Source organism: Zalophus californianus, chromosome 1 (genome assembly GCF_009762305.2).
Source record: "Zalophus californianus isolate mZalCal1 chromosome 1, mZalCal1.pri.v2, whole genome shotgun sequence".
Taxonomy (NCBI): domain Eukaryota; kingdom Metazoa; phylum Chordata; class Mammalia; order Carnivora; family Otariidae; genus Zalophus; species Zalophus californianus.
In genome coordinates, this window is record NC_045595.1 from 191,805,539 (window position 1) to 191,827,292 (window position 21,754).

General features: G+C 35.2%; 1 pseudogene; it reads left to right on the forward strand.

Moving 5' to 3' along the window:
• The first annotated feature begins 18,724 nt into the window (after positions 1 to 18,724).
• Positions 18,725 to 20,967, forward strand: LOC113915857 (annotated as a pseudogene).
• Positions 20,968 to 21,754: the final 787 nt, after the last annotated feature.

Here is a 21,754-nt window from a genome sequence, read left to right on the forward strand (position 1 = left end):
TTTCAGAACATAATAGAAATCCCATGTTATGCTTCTGTGTGGGGTCCAACACTGGATGGCTTGTTGGCCTTTATTTTTTAGAAATTGAAACTATATTCACCCAAAGAGCAGCACTTATGCAGGGCATAGATCTAGAAATGACTTGGTAATGGCTTAGTCAAGGAGTCCCTTTATTTGGAAAAGCTTCTGTAAATAACCACTGGAAAAATAACAAAGGGCATGGCCATAAGTCCCTGAGTCATTGAAAATGACAGGAGTCTGATACTGCATATTATGTTTTATCTTCTATTTGTTCTTCATATGTTAAACTAATTACACAGCTTAACACTTCAATTAAAAATAAAAATTCTTTTCTAAAAGAAGTTGAGATTCTGGAAAGATGAATATAACTAGAGGATTAAATACATCATTATGATATTGAAGAATCCTTGGGCGTGCAGAGAGGTTCAGTGAGAAAAGGTAGGAAAGAGAAGCAGTAACATAACAGGAGTGAGGAAGAAAATACATATTTTAGCAAAAACAAAATTTATAGTAAGCAAACTAACTTTAGGGCTGTTGAAAGAGGAATTGATTTTTTTAAGGCACAAAATCCTCACAGGGAAGAGAAAAAGTTGTTAAATATCAATTTACATTAGTTAAGAGTTTTGCAGTATAGTACAAAAAAGAACTCTGAAGCTTTATTCTGTTTCTGTAGCTAGCTTATGCTGTAGAAGAAAGAAAAGAAATCAAATGTATTTATTTAATCCTTTTTGTCAGTAATACCCAGGGTGAAGAATTCGTTTGTAGCTTTTTAGGTGCTGAGTTGCATCTTAGAGCTTCACATATATTAAAGTAAAATGTAATGCTTTTTGATCCTAAGACTTCAGGATATAGTTCATTTCTACTTATGAAAAAAGGATGGTTGCTGCATAATTAAAATGTCACAGAAATTGTCTAAGAATCTATCAGTTATCAAAATAAATATTTTCAATATTTTTGCTCATAGAATATATCTATTTAGATTTTTAAATTTTTATGTGATTTACGTTTCCTTTCACATTGAGTTACATAAGGTAGATAAATCCTCATAATTCCAATATATTTTTAGAAACATTTAGGAGATTGTATTACAACAGCAAAAGAAAATACTTTTGTATTTTCCTTTAAGCTGTCATTGGGCTGGCTAATACTTACTTTTTAGTCAGATAATGATCAGCTATAGAATCAAATATATTTTGCCTTTAAACTTTTCTACTCTTGAAAAGGTAGATAGATAATATAAAATGGAAGAAAATTCAATGAAACAATATAGTATATTAAGAATTGCATCAATTATACTTAATAAAAATTCCAGAAACCTGGATCATTAATGGAGACTCAAAAAGGATGAGTGAAGAATACACTAAAAATGGATGAACCTTAAAAACACTAGGCTAAAGAAAAAAAGCCAGACATAAAAGGCCACATATTATATGGTTCAATTTCTACAGAAAGTCCAGAATAGGAAAATCCATAGAGACAGAAAGATTATCTCCCCTATCCTTGTTGCAAGAGAAGAGAGACATGGAAAGACTAATGCCAGCAAGTACATGCTTTTCATGCAAGTGACACACAATTCTACTCATATCTGCACATAATGTCTATTTCATAGCAAGTAACATGGACATGCCTACCACTTGAAGTGAAACAGTACAGGTCCCCCATATTCTCAGAAGGAGAGCCAGACATCTTGATGAATGGTACTAGGTTCTAAAACAATGTACTTTTAAAAATGTTACATTTTTTAACTATGATCATGTGTTAATCAAGAGTTTATTTTATTTAAAAATACTGTTCTATCAAGAAAGAAAAAAGAACAATAATTACTGATAATCAGTTTATAAAACATGTTAAGAATAAAAACAATTTTATAAAATCTATCATCTAAGTCTATATTTATCATGATTTTTTAGCATGCAGTGAAAAAGCTGGAAAATAAACCTAAGTATAATCAAATTGGTTATCTCCAAGTTAAAATAACACTTATTCTATTTATATATTTTTCTAGACTCTTCCCATAAATTTTCTAAAATGCATATTTATGATAAGCAATAAAACACTCAATGTTATTTTTAATGTGATTAGTGTTTTTAATTGCACATCAACATTTTGTCTCTTTACTAGCCTAGTATTTTGGGCCCATAAATGATATTTTGTAATCAATATTAATGTTTATAAAGAACAGAATTACCATAGTCTCTTATAATAGTATACATAAAACTGTAGTAATAATAAGGTTAAAATTTTTATGGCCAAATAATAGTGAGGTTCAGTGTGGATACATATGTAACCTATGTTTTAATTATAATGATATTTGTGTTTCTTCACTTAATTTGTATTAATGTTATTTTTAGATACAAAGCAGCAAATAATAGAGGAAAGAGCAGTAAGTAGGATTGGAAGGGGAAAGGAGCTATGCCAGAACCTAGAAGGAGAGAGTCCTATGGAAGAGACCATCTTGAGAGATGTAGTAGTACTTCAGCCCAGAGACAGAGCCAGCCCATCACTGTGTTGGGTCATGGATGGACCCAGGAGAATAGGTACACTGAGATTACCATCCTCCCTTTTCCTATCTCTTTTGGGTTCCCATTGGCTGAAACTTTCTGGTAGTAACTGTGCATGGGTGCCTTTTAAAGTTCTCATAGGGATCAGACTTGAAGACTTTGAGAAGAGGGTAGGATGGGGAAGTGAACCAGGAAGGCGAACAGAAGCTACCTGGAAAATATAGATTCACCAACTTACACTCAAAGGAAATCTATTGCGAATATTTTTTTTAAATTTTTTTATTTTTTTAACATAAGGAAAGAGAAAAGGAATAAGTAAATTTTTTAAAGGCAATAGTGGTTAGAAAGCCTAGTTAAAGTGATAATGCATTAGGAAGGAATTATACATTTTCTATGAAAAATTATTTTGGAAGGAAAAATATGAAAAGTGATGAGAGATGCATCATTATACAAATATTTACAGAATAACCCCATAATTTTTTCTTTTTTGCCTGTAAACTCAAAATGTGGGAAGCACAAATCTAATCTGTACATTAAAAAGAGTCAGATAAATGTGAAAAGACAAATAATCCTTCTCTGATAAATTATAAGCAATTAAAACTTTGAGACAATTTCTTTATACATTGAAGATGTACAAAATTTACTTTGTCCAATTAAATAAATAGGCACAATTTAAGGGATGACTTTAGAGAACAGAAGAAAAGACATAGATTAAGTAACCATTTGGATAGTTCAAATGTGGAAACAATGCACTTGCATGTAAATCATAATTTGCTTCATTGCATGCATTAATTGTGGCAAAGATTGCTTGAACTGCACAGATTCATGTCCCCTTTTTGTTGTGCAAAGTTGAGGGAGTTGTCCACCTGCCAGGCACTCCCATTTCCCAGCTTCCAATGAAACGATGATGCAACTGTACAGGGGATAGTAGACAGGAGTGCTGTGCACGTCATTGAGGGGCTCAGGGGGTGACTGCACAGTCCTCCAAAATTTCTTTTTCTAGTTGAACAACTAAATGCAGGGTACTATGAGGACTTGGGGCATTGTGTAGCCACTAAATAATAAGAACTTCAGTCCCAGAGTCATCATTTAGTGGAGAATTGTACAGGAGGACCACTTGACGAGAAATATTAGCATTTTACTTATCATGGGAAAGAAAAAAAAATGCTGTGTTAATGTACTGAGATTTAGGAGTTGTTTGTTTCAGTACCAAATGCCAATTATCCAGTCTAAAAATGCAAGTGATATTAATCAAAAGAGAAAAAATGAAAATAAAAAAGGAGTCAGAAATAATTCTAGACACAATCAGTGTTAATGTTCATATATACCATATATAATATTTACATTTATATAATACATGGTATGTATACTTTATATATAATAAAATGCATAACAAATCTTGTCTTTTGTGCAGTCTGTTAAAAATCGTTCAACAAGTTCGATTCCTTTCAGAAATTGTATTTTACAATTTAAATGTACATTTGATTCTATTTTATAGATTAAATTTAGAAATTTATAATATTTATTTCTATAATATAGAAATCATTCAACAAATTTGATTCCTTTCAGAAATTGTATTTTACAATCTAAAATGTACATTTGATTCTATTTTATAGATTAAATTTTTCTATTACAATTTCCAGCTTTTCATCATTTTGACTATCATATATTATATTGATCAAATTAATAATAAGTCCTTGTTTGTAGTAATGTCACTATTAGGATTATCCTTCTGTTTGTATTCATTACAGGTCATCTTTTACTTGCCTTTTGCATGTCTGGTTATTTTTTTGAAAACCATAGTGCCTTCACAAAGCCAACGAGGGCTTTCCCTTTCCCTTATAGGAAGACAGGGTAAAGATCTGATCTCAAATTAGACAGAGATTGAAATGGTTTGTCTCTGTAACCAGTTAGATAGTTTAAATGTGCAGTCTTCAAATGCGCAGAGTCAGTCTACCCTTGGTCCATTTCTGTTCTTGGGGCATGTTCTTAGGACATTTCAATCTATGGATTGAGACCCTGTCAGATCTCTCTCTTTCTTCAGCCCGGAAAACCTGGGAGATTTTGACCTGCAGATATTTTATGTTTAGCTCTCCAGTTCCCTGATTCCTCCTGCTTCTAAGTCATTCAGATATGTTGAAGAGAAAACTGTGTTTTGAGGCCGTCTCCATTTCTCTGGTGAGATCTGTGCTAAGTATGACATAATCATAGGAGTTATTACTTTGTTTACTCATAAACAAAACCACCAGCTAGCAGATGGAGATTCAGAATTTTTTCTTTGGGGAAAACTGGCTGTATTTGGGTATTTCCTTTTCTTTCTTTTTTAAATGGGTTTGCTTTTTTTTAAGATTTTATTTATATGTTAGAGAGAGAGAGAGAGCAGAGCAAGGGAGAGCCTGAGTAGGGGGTGGGGAGGAACTTACCGTCAAGGAGGGAACCCAAGGTAAGGCTCAATCCCAGGACCCTGGGATCATGACCTGACCCGAAGGCAGACACTTGACTGAGCCACCTAGGCACACCTGTATTTGGGTATTTTCAAGTTATCTATTTCTTCCAACAGCTCTGTAAAGTTTCAAGAGAACGACAATTTTACTTACTTTCAGTCGAGTTCCTCAGCATGGGGCAAGTCTGACCCAGAGCCAAGCCCCTCCTTGGTCCCAGCTTATAATTAGCAAATGTCACCAAGAAGAAAAACAGTCAGTGATAGGATAGTCAGCTCATCTAAGAAGAGTCCTGCCATCTCTGGAATTCCAATTCTATTCTTATTGCTTTCACTGCTCTTAGTGTCTATGAAATTGTGATTTTTGCAATGGACTGAGCTTTTCCAATTGTTACAGTGGAACTGTTAAGGTCATGATCTACACAATATGAGTATGAATATATGAATTAAATGCATTATGAAGGTCATGTACACGAATTAAATGTATTAATAGAAGTTACATTACTATAACAGCTTCTGATGTGTCTCATTGCTTCTAATCTTAACATATCCCATGTCAGAGTACATTCTCCCAAAAAAAGAAGGCATGGTCCTTTAAATTATAAATATATTTGACCCAAAAAAAATATATAAATATATTTGTACTGCTTCTCCAACTTTTCTAATGGCTTCTGTGCACATTTAAATAAATACATAGTCTCTCCTGGGGCTTAAAACATTATATTATATGATCCAGACTGACATTCTGACTTTTTAATTTCTAGAAGTTCCAACAGGAATTTCATATCCTTTTTTTCTTTTAAAGATTTTATTTATTTATTTGACAGAGAGAGACACAGCGAGAGAGAGAACACAAGCAGGGGGAGCGGGAGAGGGAAAAGCAGGCTTCTGGCCAAGTAGGGAGCCGGATGCGCTCGATCCCAGAACCCTGGGATCGACCTGAGCGGAAGGCAGACGCTTGACAACTGAGCCACCCAGGCGCCCCAGGAATTTCATAGCCTTAAAATAGGTTCCCATCTTTAGGTTTTCCTATTATGACACCTATCATCCATGATTACAATGCCTCACCCAAACTCTATCCTACGCTTTTACCCTTGCTTAACACAGACAGACCATATTTCTTATGTCTGAAAATCCCAAGCTTATTTTCATCTCAATTCTTTATCATTTGCTCATACTTTGCCTGGAACTGTTGAATTGGCAAGCTAATTCCTCACCATTTAAGAATCCAATCAAATGCCACTTCTCTGAACATCTTACTTAAATTAGTCCCTTCCCATCATGCTTAACTACACTATTTTACTTCCTTTATAACACTCAGCCTTATCTGAAATTATCTTTTGTGTTTGTCCAGTCTCTGCAGCATACTTTCAAAATGCAAGGAAGGGTATAATAAACTTTCTTGTACCATTTTCTTTTGCCATTTGTCAAATTATTTTGATAATACATATTTGAGGTGGATCAACTTTTATATCAAAGTTCATATTATTTTGTCTTTGACTCATTTTGTTATGTTTTTAGGGAATTTTTTTTTCAATTTACATCTATTCTAGGAGAATGTGGAAGTTCAGTAAAATATTAAATACAAAGAAATTGACAAAACATTATACTGTTCTTTACTTAAATATCATGATCTTTAGTATTTAGTGATTAAATATTTTTGGATATTTATATAAGTAGAGGAAAGTTAAATTTGAATTTCCCATGTCTCAACTTTTTATGCCTAAGAAAATTTTTTACATAATATGGAGAACATTTTCCATATGTACACAGATCTATCTTTATATATTACATGACTCAGATTCAAAATACAGTTTATATGAGTGAACCATTCAAATTCAAACCTACACAATGAGGTAATAGTGACTAAAATAAAAATATTTTTGTAGTTTCAAAGTATTTCAGAAAAAAATTAATTAATTCAAACAGAATTATTTTTTTAAGTTTTATTTAAGTTTCAGTTAATATACAGTGTAATATTAGTTTCAGGTGTTCAACATAGTGATTTAACACGTCCATCCTACACCTGGTTCTCATCACAAATGCATTCCTTAAACCTCATCACCTATTTAACCCATTCCCCCACCCACGTCCCTTCTGGTAACTATTAGTTTGTCCTCTGTAGTTAAGAGTCTGTTTTTTGGTTTGCTTCCCCCTCTCTTTTATTTTCCCTTTGCTCACTTGTTTTATTTCTTAAATTCCACATATGAGTGAAATCATATGGTATTTGTCTTTCTCTGACTTATTTTATGTAGCAATATTCTAGCTCCGTCTGTGTTGTTGCAAATGGCAAGATTAATTCTTTTTTATGGCTGAGATATCTTCATTATCTATTAATCAGTTGATGGACAGTTGGGGTGCTTCCATATCTTGGCTATTGTAGGTGGTAGATAATACTGTTATAAACATCGGGGTGCATGTATCCTTTTGAATTAGTATTTTTGCATTCTTTGGATAAATACCTGGTAGTGCAATTGGTGGATCATAGGGTAGTTCTATTTTTAAGTTTTTGAGGAAACTCCATACTGTGTTGCACAGTGGCTGCACCAGCTTGCATTCCCACCAACAGTGTAGGAGGGTTCCCCTTTCTCCATATTGTTGCCATCACCTGTTGTTTCCTGTATTATTCATTTTAGTCATACTGACAGGTCTGAGGTGATAGTTCATCATAGTTTTGATTTGTATTTTCCTGATGATCAGTGATGTTAAGCATCTTTTTGGTGTCTGTTAGCCATCTGGATGTCTTCTGTGGAGAAATTTCTATTCATGTCTTCTGCCCATTATTTTAATTGGATTATTTGTTTTTGGGGTGTTGAGTTTGTAAGTTCTTTATATATTTTGGATGTTAACCTCTTATTAGATATGTCATTTGCAAAGATCTCCCATTCTGTAGGTTACCTTTTAGTTTTGTTGATTGTTTCCTTCGCTGTGCAGAAGTTTTTTATTTTGATGAGGTCTCAATAGTTCATTTTTGCTTTTATTTACCTTGCCTAAGGAGACATATCTAGAAGGAAGTTACTACCACGGATGTCAAAGAGGTTACTGGCTATGTTCTGCTCTAGGATTTTTTTTAATGTAATTATTTTTATTATGTTATGTTAATCACCATACATTACATCATTAGTTTTTGATGTAGTGTTCCATGATTCATTGTTTGCGGATAACACCCAGTGCTCCATGCAGTATGTGCCCTCTTTAATACCCAATCACCAATCTAACACATCCCCCCACCCCCCTCCCTTCTAGAACCCTCAGTTTGTTTCTCAGAGTCTATAGTCTCTCATGGTTCATCTCTCCCTCCGATTTCACCTCCTTCATTCTTCACTTCCTGCTATCTTCTTCTCCTCCTCCTCCTTCTCCTCCTCCTCCTCCTCCTCCTCCTCCTTCTTCTTCTTCTTCTTCTTCTTCTTTTTAACATATAATGTATTATTTGTTTCAGAGGTACAGGTCTGTGATTCAACAGTCTTACACAATTCACAGTGCTCACCATAGCACACACCCTCCCCAATGTCTATCACCCAGCCACCCCATCCCTCCCACCTCGCACCCCTCCAGCAAACCTCAGTTTGTTTCCTAAGATTAAGAATTCCTCATATCAGTGAGGTCATATGATACATGTCTTTCTCTGATTGATTTATTTCGCTCAGCATAACAAGCTCCAGTTCCATCCGTGTTGTTACAAATGGCAAGATTTCATTCCTTTTGATGGCTGCATAATATTCCATTGTATATAGATACCACATCTTCTTTATCCATTCATCTGTCGATGGACATCTTGGCTCTTTCCACAGTTTGGCTATTGTGGACATTGCTGCTATAAATAGCGGGCTGAACATACCCCTTCGGATCCCTACATTTGTATCTTTGGGGTAAATATCCAGTTGTGCAATTGCTGGGTCGTACAGTAGCTCTATTTTCAACTTTTTGAGAAACCTCTATATTGTTTTCCAGAGTGGTTGCACCAGCTTGCATTCCCACCAACAGTGTAGGAGGGTTCTCCTTTCTCCGCATCCTCGCCAACATCTGTCGTTTCCTGACTTGTTAATTTTAGCCATTCTGACTGGTACGAGCTGGTATCTCATTGATGTTTTGATTTGGATTTCCCTGATGTCCAGCGATGTTGAGCATTTTTTCATGTGTCTGTTGGCCATTTGGATGTCTTCTTTGGAAAAATGTCTGTTCATGTCTTCTGCCCATTTCTTGATCGGCTCATTTGTTCTTTGGGTGTTGAGTTTAATAAGTTCTTTATAGATTTTGGATACTAGCCCTTTATCTGATATGTCATTTGCAAATATTTTCTCCCATTCTGTCGGTTGTCGTTTGGTTTCATTGACTGTTTCCTTTGCTGTGCAAAAGCTTTTTATCTTGATGAAGTCCCAAGAGTTCATTTTTGCCCTTGCTTCCCTTGCCTTTGGCGATGTTTCTAGGAAGAAGTTGCTGCAGCTGAGGTCAAAGAGTTTGCTGCCTGTGGTCTCCTCTAGGATTTTGATGGACTCCTGTTTCACATTTAGGTCTTTCAACCACTTTGAGTCTGTTTTTGTGTGTGGTGTAAGGAAATGGTCCAGTTCCATTTGTCTGCATGTGGCTGTCCAATTTTCCCAACACCCTTTGTTGAAGAGACTGTCTTTTTTCCATAGGACATTCTTTCCTGCTTTGTCAAAGATGAGTTGGCCATAGAGTTGAGCGTCCATTTCTGGGCTCTCTATTCTGTTCCATTGATCTATGTGTCTGTTTTTGTGCCAGTACCATATTGTCTTGATGATTACAGCTTTGTAATAGAGCTGGACGTCCGGAATTGTAATGCCACCAGCTTTGCTTTTCTTTTTCAACATTCCTCTGGCTATTCGGGGTCTTTTCTGGTTCCATCCAAATTTTAGGATTATTTGCTCCATTTCTTTGAAAAAAGTTGATGATATTTTGACAGGGAATGCATTGAATGTGTAGATTGCTCTAGGTAGCATTGACATCTTCACAATATTTGTTCTTCCAATCCATAAGCCTGAAATATTTTTTTCATTTCTTTGTGTCTTCCTCAGTTTCTTTCATGAGTATTTTATAGTTTTCTGAGTACAGATTCTTTACCTCTTTGGTTAGATTTATTCCTAGGTATGTTATGGTTTTGGGTGCGATTGTAAATGGGATCAACTCCTTAATTTCTCTTTCTTCTGTCTTATTGTTGGTGTATAGGAATGCCACTGATTTCTGTGCATTCATTTTATATCCTGCCACTTTACTGAATTCCTGTATGAGTTCTAGCAGTTTTGGGGTGGAGTCTTTTGGGTTTTCCACATAAAGTATCATATCATCTGCAAAGAGTGAGTGTTTGACTTCTTCTTTGCCAATTTGGATGCCTTTTATTTCTTTTTGTTGTCTGATTGCCGTGGCTAGGACTTCTAATACTATGTTGAATAGCAGTGGTGATAGTGGACATCCCTGCCGTGTTCCTGACCTTAGGGGGAAAGCTCTCAGTTTTTCCCCAATGAGAATGATATTCTCAATGCTGTGGGTTTTTTGTAGATGGCTTTTATGATATTGAGGTATGTACCTTCTATCTCCATGCTTTGAAGAGTTTTGATCAAGAAGGAATGCTGTACTTGGTCAAATGCTTTTTCTGCATCTATTGAGAGGATCATATGGTTCTTGTTCTTTGAATAATGTATTGTATCACATTGATTGATTTGCAGATGTTGAACCAAACTTGCAGCCCAGAAATAAATCCCACTTGGTCATGGTGAATAATCCTTTTAATGCACAGTTGGATCCTATTGGCTAGTATTTTGGTGAGAATTTGTGCATCCATGTTCATCAAGGATATTGGCCTGTAATTCTCCTTTTTGATGGGGTCTTTTAAAAAAGGGATTGATAAGATGTTGGTTGAAAAAGGGTAAAAGAAAAAGAAAGTTAAAGAAAATTAACTTTGAAAGACTAAAGACTCATGGGAAAAAAGCCATAAATTCTATGTGCAGTATTCCCCTAGCGCTGGAGTTCTGCCATTCTCATTGATCGGTAAACTTGGTGTTGGCTGGCTGCTCTTGCTGATCTTCTGGGGGAGGGGCCTATTGCCATGGTTCCCAAATGTCTTTGCCAGAAGCAGAATTGCCCCGCCCTTGCTTGCTGGGCTAAGTAATCTGCTCAGTTTTGCTCTCAGTAGCTTTTGCTCCCTGCAAGCTTTCCCTACAGTTTTGGAGGACAAGAGTGAAAATGGCGGCCTCCCAATCTCTGCCCCAGAGCAGCTGAGACCTCGGTGCTCCACTCTTCAGTGAGCCCCCAGAGAAAAGCAGTCGATGACTCCTGTCTCCCCAGTCTGGCTGCACTCCGTGCTTACCCTGCCTGTGACCAAACATTTCTATCTCTGGTGCACGACCCCATTTGGAGTCTCCAAACCCAGCAGATCCCTGCAGTGTGCTCCTGCCGCTGCTCCTCCCAGGGCAGGAAGGGGAGTCTCCCTGGATCTGCCACTTGTTGGGTCCCTGCTGGAAGAGCAGTGGCCCAACTGTGCTGCAGATCACAGTTTATGTCAACCCGAACCTTGAGAGCCCACTCCTCGGCTCTGTCTCTGCAGCTGGCTTCCCTGCTCCGGTACCTGGGAGCTCTGCCCACTCAGGCACCTCCAGTCTTTTTATGACCCCAAGCGCGTCCTGAGACCACACTGTCCCAGTGAGGGTTACACACACACACACACACACACACACACACACACACACACACACACACACACAAACACCCCGCTTAGCCACTGGAGCGACATCCCTCAGTGGAGCTGACTTCTAAAAGTTCCGATTTTGTGCTCTGTGGCTCTATCACTTGTCAGAAGCAGCTGAAGGAGGCACCCCTCCCCCGCCATCTATCTGCCCGAATATCACCTTGGATTCACTTCTCCTCACATCCTACCTTCCAGAAAGTGGTCGCTTTTCTGTTCAGAGTTGCTGCTATTCTTTTCTTCAATCTCCTGTTGAGTTCGTAGGTGTTCAGAATGGTTTGATCCCTATATAGCTGAATTCCTGGGACCAGACAAAATTTAGTTCTCCTACTCCTCCGCCATCTTGCTCCTCCTCTGCTCTAGGATTTTAATGGTTTCCTGTCTCACATTTAGCTCTTCAACCCATTTTGAATTTATTTTTGTGTATGGTGTAAGAAAGTCGTCCAGTTTCATTCTTTTGCATGTTGCTTTCCAGTTTTTCCAAACACCATTTGTTGAAGAGACTTTTTCCATTGGATGTTTTTTTCCTGCTTGTAGAAGATTAATTGACCACATAGTTATGGGTTCAGTTCTGGGCTTTCTATTCTACTGATCTATATGTCTAAATTTGTGTCAGTACCATACTGTCTTGATCACTACAGCTTTGTAATATAACTTGAAGTCTGGAATTCTGATGCTTCCAGCTTTGCTTTTCCTTGTCAAGATTGCTTTGGGCATTTGGAGTTTTTCTGTGGTTCCATACAAATTTTAGGATTGTTTGATCTAGTTCTTCAAAAATGCTGTTGCTATTTTGATAGGCATTGCATTAAATGTGTAGATTGCTAGAAATGAATTATTTCCTTTCCTAGATTAGATGGATATCAAAAGAGTTGATTTCATTTTAATGCCATTGATTGTATTTATTACCAAGTTGTGTTATTCCTTAGTAAGGCCAAAAATTGACACATTCAGTTTTTATCCAAGTGTTGATTTGGGTGGTATTTTTAATATTTTCCTCACTTTTTTCTTTCTTACTTCACCTCATTGTTATGACTTCTAAAAAACTCTTTAATGAAGCAGAAATTTGTGTTCTGTCAATATGAGAAGTACCTATTACAAAATAAAAAAGGACCTGACTTTACTCCTGCCCCACTATCACATCTTCTAAACATGAATTTGATGCAGCTGATAGTATCTGCATTAATAACATCTGCTGCTTTTGTCATTAAATTCCACCCACTGCTTAATGCCTGGAGCTTCAAAAATATGAGAATTAGCTAAAAGAGTTTCAAATTAAAGAAAAAATTTGAAGCTTTGAAAACATGTATTACCACCTATAATCTTTCATAGTGGGAAAAATCACAGCCTCCAGCCATACATGGAATATATCAAATTCCTTAACAGTTGAGGAAATTTAAATCAAAGGAAATTATTGGAGGAACGTTAAGTCTATGTTGTGTTGCTGGGTCAAATGAAGACTAAGACAATGAAGTAATGAGTGTCATAAATGTGATGCTTAAGGTCTGAAAAGAGGGCTTATTTCAAATAATTATATATTCAACTATACATAACATTAGATAATTTTTAAGTAAGGAATATTTAAACTAAATTTAGGGCGCCTGGGTGGCTCAGTTGGTTAAGCGACTGCCTTCGGCTCAGGTCATGATCCTGGAGTCCCAGGATTGAGTCCCGCATTGGGCTCCCTGCTCAGTGGGGAGTCTGCTTCTCCCTCTGACCCTCTTCCCTCTCGTGCTCTCTATCTCTCATTCTCTCTCTCTCAAATAAATAAATAAAATCTTAAAAAAATAAAAACAAACTAAATTTAAACATTAAAAACAGGTAATATAATTGATTTATTATATATATGCAATGTGTATATAAAAATGAGTCTTTTAACCTATTTATCTTCAGTATGTGAAGATTACAGAACAGAGAATACACTAGGAGGGATATAACTAGGTAATCATAGGCATTATATTGTAGGTATATCCTTAGTTTTAAAGCCCCTTTTTACTATACAGTAAGTGGTGGGGGGTAGGAGGGATGGGGTGGCTGGGTGATAGACACTGGGGATGGTATGTGCTATGGTGGGCGCTGTGAATTATGTAAGACTGTTGTAAGTCAACAGACTTATGTAAGTCTGTTGAATCACAGACCTGTAACTCTGAAACAAACAATACATTATAAGTTAAAAAAAAAAGAAGAAGAAGATAGTGGGAAGGGAAAAATGAAAGGGTGAATCAGAGGGAGAGACGAACCATGAGAGACTATGGACTCTGAGAAACAAACTGAGGGTTCTAGAGGGGAGGGGAATGGGGGGATGTGTTAGCCTGGTGAGGGCACATATTGAATGGAGCACTGGTTGTTGTATGAAAACAATGAATCATGGAACACTACATCAAAAACTAATGCTGTAATGTATGGTGACTAACATAACATAATAAAATAAAATTAAAAAAAAAAAAGAACTATTATCTTCCCCTTCATGCCATTCACTGAAGATATGCTTATTGATTTTATTTGTCCATTGTGAAAGATATTAAGCGTAGAATTATCCTTGAAACCAAAGTCAAGTTATACACAACTTATAGGAATTGATCATAGACACTTCTTCACTTTAATGAAATATAATTGATATATTAATTTCAGGTGTAAAACATAACGATTCCATATTTGCATATATTGCAAGATGATCACCATAATAAGCCTAGGTAATATCTATCACCATACGTAGTTATAAATGATGAGAACTTTTAAGATCTACTCTCTCTCTTTTTGTTTTTCCACTTTATAATACAAGTTCATATGCATTAGATTAAGATCCACCTCTATTCAGATGTCAGGGCCTTGGTTTAGGGATTTTCTAAGTGAGATTCTTTTGCTATATGCTTGGCTAGATCCTTTGTCCTCATTTACAGATTACTAAGATTCTTTTTGTCTAGTGAAATTATTATCTTTCAGAATTCATAGGTCCATTTTGTTGAATTGCACATTTCCTCCCCACCATTCTGCCCAGCAGCATCCTTCATAACACTACTAATGCTCTCATTGTACTGGTTAAGTGGCTCATAGCTCCTCCTCACTGAGTTTGAAACGTTCTCCAGAATTTGGAAATGTATTTAGTAAATATATAGTAAGCCACAGATTATTTTTCAGACTCCAAAAAAAAGCTAAAATGTTAAGTTTCTAACTGTAAATTAATACTTCCAAGTATAATTTCCAACATTTATAACTGTAAATTAATTTACATTTTCCAACTAAAAATTAAAATTATTAGGTGATAGCTTCATCAGAATGGACTATATATATAATATTTAAAATATATGTATATTTTTAAAAATCTGTTTCATTGTATTAGGACCCAAATTTCAAATGTGTTATTGATTTTTTTAAAAATGACTTTTTATGTGAATACTATGCAATTTAAACTGTTGTCTGATACATATAGGCTTCATAGAGTATTAAGACACATATCCTGATTCATCAAGCAAATTTTTATTCAGGATCTGAAATCAATGGCAGGCTTAATGCTTTTTAAAATAGATAGCATTGTTTTAATAAAAAATGTCAGCAATGTAATTACTCCTTAAGCAAAAGGCCACAGAGAGGAAAATTGGATGATACTTAAATTGAGCATATGAGAAAATTAATTTGCGTTAAAAAAGTAGCAATTAGACATTTCCATGGCAGCATGAGAAAGATCACAATTTTGTCTTTTACTCCTTTGCAAAGTATAATTTTTTGAATTTATTTATTTTAAAAGGAAACTAAACCAACAGAAGTATGGAAAATAACACTAGTTGCAAAACCCAAAAATGGATGCTATCTTAAAATGTTTCTAGGATATTTCATATTGCTTTTAACCCTTTCAGTCTTTTGTTTATTCCCAAAATAGATTACTTAAACTAAAATTTTAAATCTCTTGCAGTCTAACATGCTGCAATACTTATATAGTTTTTGTGGTTTCTTAGATAATTGCTAAATATGTACTGCTTGATATCTGAGCAGATTGATCATTTAGCATTTAGTCAGCAAGAAGAAACAGTTGTCTTCCCCTAAATTCTATTACACTTTGTACACAGATTCTTCATTCTCAGTATCCTCTTATAATTTATAAAAAAGGAATCTCAAAATAAATAACTGTCTATTTATATACAATCCTGACATAGAAACCTCAAAGAAGACATACTGGATTTACTTGATTGAAGTACTTTTTTTTGGTTAATCGTAATTGTTGCATTATAATTTTATAAATACAAGGAAGGTAGGCCCTATCATTTAGATACATTCTGCAATGGGTCTTTAGACTTACTAGGATTAATCTCTATCTTGTCTTTCAATGCTTACTGTTTCTCTTCTCTAATAAAGACTGCTGCCATAACTGAGAGATGGATGAGGTACATGGTTATCTTGTAGATTTTAAACACTATACCATCTTGCTGGCCATAGGTCATAGTCATGATCACTATTTCTTACCCTTCACCTGGGCCAGATTTCATACCACAAGGAAGAAAGTAACAATATCTATTTTCTATTTATTTAGTTATCAAAGATTGCTCTCTCTTTCTCTCTGAAACCTTATTTCATTCCATTGCTTCTACAGAAAAGTAAGACTGAAGCCATTATATTCTTATTGTAGAAGAGCAAAGTTTAAATGTCACTAATAATTGAGGTATTGTTTTCTTATTTTCATACTTCAATACACTTAATGGTTTAACATTTCTAAGTTTTCTACTCTTTCAAATCAGTCTAGCCTCATCAAAAAGTCATTTTTCTTCTAAAAAATCTTGCCATTTTTTCTAAGTATTTGAGATAACATTATTTTAAAATCCCGTTTTTCTTATAACAGATGTCCCCAGACGATATTTCTTTTCTTTTTTCAAGTTTTTATTTAAATTCCAGTTAATTAACATATAGTGTAATATTAGTTTCAAGTGTAGAATTTAGTGATTCATTATTTACATACAACTCCCGGTGCTCATCACAAGTGCCCTCCTTAATCCCCATCACCCATTTAACCCATCCCCCACCCACCTCCCCTTCAGCAACCCTCAGTTTGTTCTCTATAGTTGAGAGTCTGTTTTCTCATTTGCCTCTCTTTCTTTTTCACTTATGTTCATTGCTTTTTTTCTTAAATTCCATATATGAGTGAAATCATGGTATTTGTCTTTCTCTGACTGACTTATTTCACTTAGCATAATACTCTCTAGCTCCATCCATGTCATTGCAAATGGTAAGATTTCATTCTTTTTTATGGTTGAGTAATATTCCATTATATATATATATATATATATATATATAACACATCTTCTTTATCCAGTCCTCAGATATTATTGAACTGTAATGTCTCCTTGTGGAATCAAATGGATCAAAATTTAAAGTGACAAGAGTGATAATATGATGATTTCCTGCTAATATAAGAGTATTCTTATACTATATTTCTTTTCTACGGCAGCCCTGTTTGTGGATTTTCCAGGCGGCATTCATCCTCATATATCAGTGATTAAATCTTAAAGGAAATGTAAACATAAATTTTCCCCAAAGTTTTCAGTGTTGCTTATCATTTGAAATACCTTTAAATTTCAATTAAGTTATTTACTTTTAAAAATATAACTTAATTCATTTATTATTTTTTTTTCCTGGAAGAGAAAGACTGAAGTACTGAAATTTTGTATGTTTTTTCTTGTTTGTCTGTCTGGGATTAGGTCAAATGTGAATGTCTGAAGAATCTCTCAGTGGGGCCAGTAAGGATATGGCTGACATAGAAATATATGTCTGCAACTGATAAAAGTGTTATAAACTGAAGTTTAGAACTGAAAATTATAAGCATATATGGGAAAATGAACATAAAGCAATTGGGAGTGGATGTGTAGTGTGGTCGTAAGGAACTTGAGGATATACAATTGACAATGGGACTCACCAGTGACAGGATAGTCAGTGAAAGATGATTCAGTGACACCATTCTTAAGAAAGAATGGTCAGAAAAAATTGGAGTAAAACCTTGATGCTTTGGAGTCATAAAAAGAAAGAGGATAGCATCACAATGTATAAAGACATGCCAATGATATAAAATACTTCAGAGAGATTAAATAATATATATCCATTTGATTGAGCAATCAGTAAGTTTATGGGGGTCACATTTATGAGTCATTCGATGGAATGGTAAAATGGATGTTTAAATGCAGTAAGTGAAGAAAGCTGATGAGGTGATGAACTGAATACATAGTTTGGATAACCTCCACTGGCAAACTAAATGTAGGCAAGGAAATAGCAGAATACATATTGGAGGAACGAAGGGTATATCGTTGAGGGTTTTGTTTTTTTTTTTTTTTCAGTCTCATGGCATTTATATTTTATCTATTTAGGAGGAAGCATGATCCCTGACAGAGAAAAAGTAGATGGTAAGAGGGATTGCCTGCCAAAATAATCATGTAAGATGAGTAGGTCAAAATTTTGACACAGTTACCCTCAGAAAATTATAACCTAAAATCAATTACACAGAACTGATACTTACCAAGAATAAAGTATAAAAGAAATTATGTACAAGATTCATGTCTGGATTTTGACCTGACACATTTCCCTGTGTCAAAATACTTGCATACTAAATTTTACAACTCTAAATAAAATGCAAATGGCACCACTCAGCTGGGCCCAAGCCTTCTCAGTAGTAGTGCCTGTGTCCTGGTGGTGGCCATAACCCAAAGTCATACTGGGGTTATACCATTTTAGTATTCCCTTAGGAAGGAGGCAGTGTGTATGACTGACTACAGTATCAACATTTGCACTTGGTACTGGATGAACAATATGGTGACATAAAAGCCTGAGGTTCTTTGACTACAGAAGACCAGATATTTATTCCAACTCAGAGCGGTCATGTATGTCTTAAAGAATGGTGGTAGCAGGCTAGACAGATACCAGTGGGGGAAAGGCAGGCAATGAAGACTAAGACTTGAAGCATAAGAAGGATTCACCACACCATTGCTGGCATAAAAACAGAAGCAGCTACATTACATGGAATGTAGGTAGTCTCTAGATATTGTAGGGACAGCCAACTTTGTTGCTTATATTTACAATGGTCAATTAATGACTATTTTAGAAGCTCTTTATGTCCTAGTAAGTGATTTTTTTTTCATACTTTCTAAACAAAAAAAACTAAATCTTCGTGGGAAAATAGGGTGATTATTAAGCTGCCTGGGATCTACAATTACGGTCATTCGTGCTTCAAAGAAAGAGAGGATGAAAGGATAGAAACTTTTAATACATGTCTCACCAGTTAGTTGATCTGGGTTTGTTTATTTTTGAAGCATTTGTGGTCACTGTGTCTTTAATACTAATCTTTGTGGTAGTATCTTGCTCTAGATGTACAGACGTTTATATAACAATATGCTTACTCTGTAATTGGAGCATTTTCAGCATCCCATTTTAAAGGTCTGGGTATTGTTATTAAATATATTTTTGTTGGGAAGTCTGTACTGGATATCCCTTGGCTTGGATTCTTCTGCTTAGCTGTATAGTCTGTGTAAGCACAGAGATTAATTATGTCTACATAGGGCCCTGGATATATTCAACACTTACATGGTGATTCTATTATATTAGGTATTCTTTACAATTTCAGTTTTAACTAGTTTAGCTCTTCTTTTAAGGGGTGACAAGATGTGCCTACTGATGGTACTATGAGTGTTTATCTCACCATTTTGTGGGAAAACACTAATATTTTTGTGCCTTTAAAGATGTCAGTTTTTTTCTAACAAGTCAGCCTATGTGTTTTCAAAAAGATGAAAAAGTAATGAATGACAATCTCTCTAATATGTATGCAATTCTTCATAATAATGAAAAAAAAATAACTGGTGCAATTGAATAGCAAGCTGGAAAAAATCCCCTAGAGAAATGGAAATCTGACAGCATTATGAGAAAAAAATATTTAAAAGGCTAATCTGTAATTCTGCTACTAAATGAATTTGAATATCAAATGTGACTGAAAAAGGATTTTCGTGTGTTAAGCAGAATTTTAGGATGTCCCTCATGACCTTACCTCCAGGTGTTAATCCCATGATTATGTCATGTTACATAGAAAAAGATGTTGCAGATGTAGGTAAGTTTACTAAGGAGTCAACCATAAAACAGATAAATTATTCAGGTGGTGCTAATCTAATCACATGACCCCTTTGAAAGCAGAAAGTTTTCTTATTGTTGGCAGAAGATGAAGTCAGAGATATCTGAAGTATAAGAAGGATTTACCATGCCATTGCTGTCTTGAAATTGGAAAGAACATACAAAAAGTAATGCAGGTGACATTTAGAAACCAAAAGCAGATCCTGGCTGACAGCCAGACATGGAACAGGGACTTCAATCCTAAAATGACAAGAAACTGAATCCAGCCAACAACCCAAGTAAGATTGAAAGAGAATTCTTCCCCAGAGTCTCCAGATAAGAACTCAGCACCCTGAGTCAACATTTGACTTTGGCCTTGGGTATAACTAAGCAGAAACTCAGCTGAGCTTGTCTGTATTTCTCATTAACAAAAACTGTGAGATAATAAAAGGATGTTGTTTCAAGTCATGAAGCTTATTTGTTACTCAGCAATAAAAAACTGAAATAGTCCCCAAACAACATTCTCTTAAGATAATCATCTTATTTCCTAATTTAAAACAAGAACAATTGCCTCTCTTATAGTATAACAGGTCACAAAAATGACCTCAGTGTATGATTGGTTTCTATTTCTATTAGCATTCTATTATTCTAGAGATATTTTAAAGGTTGACACCTTTACCAAAAAATAAATGCACTAATGGCAATTTAAAGAATCAACAAATACTTCATTTCCTCATCAGTGAAATAACAATTGTAGAAGATGGAAATACACTAGTAAGCTAAACCTCTTCACTGGTGAATTTGCATTTTCTTTGGTATTAAAACTTAAGGCAAAAAAAAAAATGAATATCCACCCCTATATATATGATCGACTGCATTATTTCCCCAAATTATTTCTATTCTGCCCAACCTTGCCATGGCTTCCTTGTTGGTTCATTATACTTTCATACACCTCATTGACTAAATATGAGACTTTGGCAGACGGAAAGAAAACAGAAGTAATAGTGGGTCAAGTTCTGAAATAAAGCTGTAAGAAGCATGCCCAGTTTCCCTCAGTCCTTTTGGAGCTTTTGCTACCTGCTGTGATGAAGCAGGTCCCAGGTGAATGTGGCAGCTTCAGCCTGGATTCTACCTTCAGCCGTGGTCCAACAATGAAGGCTTACAGAGGTGACTTGCACTCATACCAAAGTCTGAAGTTCAGCCTAGCCCAGAGGTACCTAGTTGACTGCAGATGAGATAAATTTAATCTCAATCAATATATGTACTTCTAAGTATGATATAAATGCTTGCTTTGTAGCCATCAATATTTTGTGAGTTTTTGCAATACAGCATCATCTGTTTTTGTTTTGGGTTTTTGGTTTTTTTAGCTTCCGCTTATGAGTAGAATATTTGTCTTTTTCAGTCTGACATATTTCACTTAGCAAATACCCTCTAGGTCCATCCATGCTCTTGAAAATGGCACAAACTCATCCTTTTAATGGTTGCATAATATTTCATTATATACGTATATTATATATCACACAACACATTTTTTCCTTATCCATTTGTCTATTGATGGACACTAACACACAAAAAGCAGAATAAGACCTATAAATACAGAGAACAAACTGATGGTCGCCAGATGGGAGAGGAGTGGTTGGGCAATTGGTGAAGGAGAGAGGGAGATTCAGGCTTACAGTTATGGAATGAATAAATCTCAGGAATAAAAAGCACAGCATAAGGACCATAGTCAGTGATACTGTAATGACAATATAACAGGACAAGATGGTAGCTACACTTGTGGTGAATATATAATGTATAATCTTGTCAAATCACCAAGTTGTACACCCAAAACTGTATAACATTATGTGCCAACTATACTCAAATAAAAAAAAAATGTAATAAGAAATTTGATGAGTACAGTCTAATACCAGATATAATTTATGAAAAGTATAATGGTTTGTGTATGGGAGAGCTATTATCAATTTTCTTATTGTAACAATAGGAATAATACTGCTTTTACTAGAGTTTAACCCTGACCTA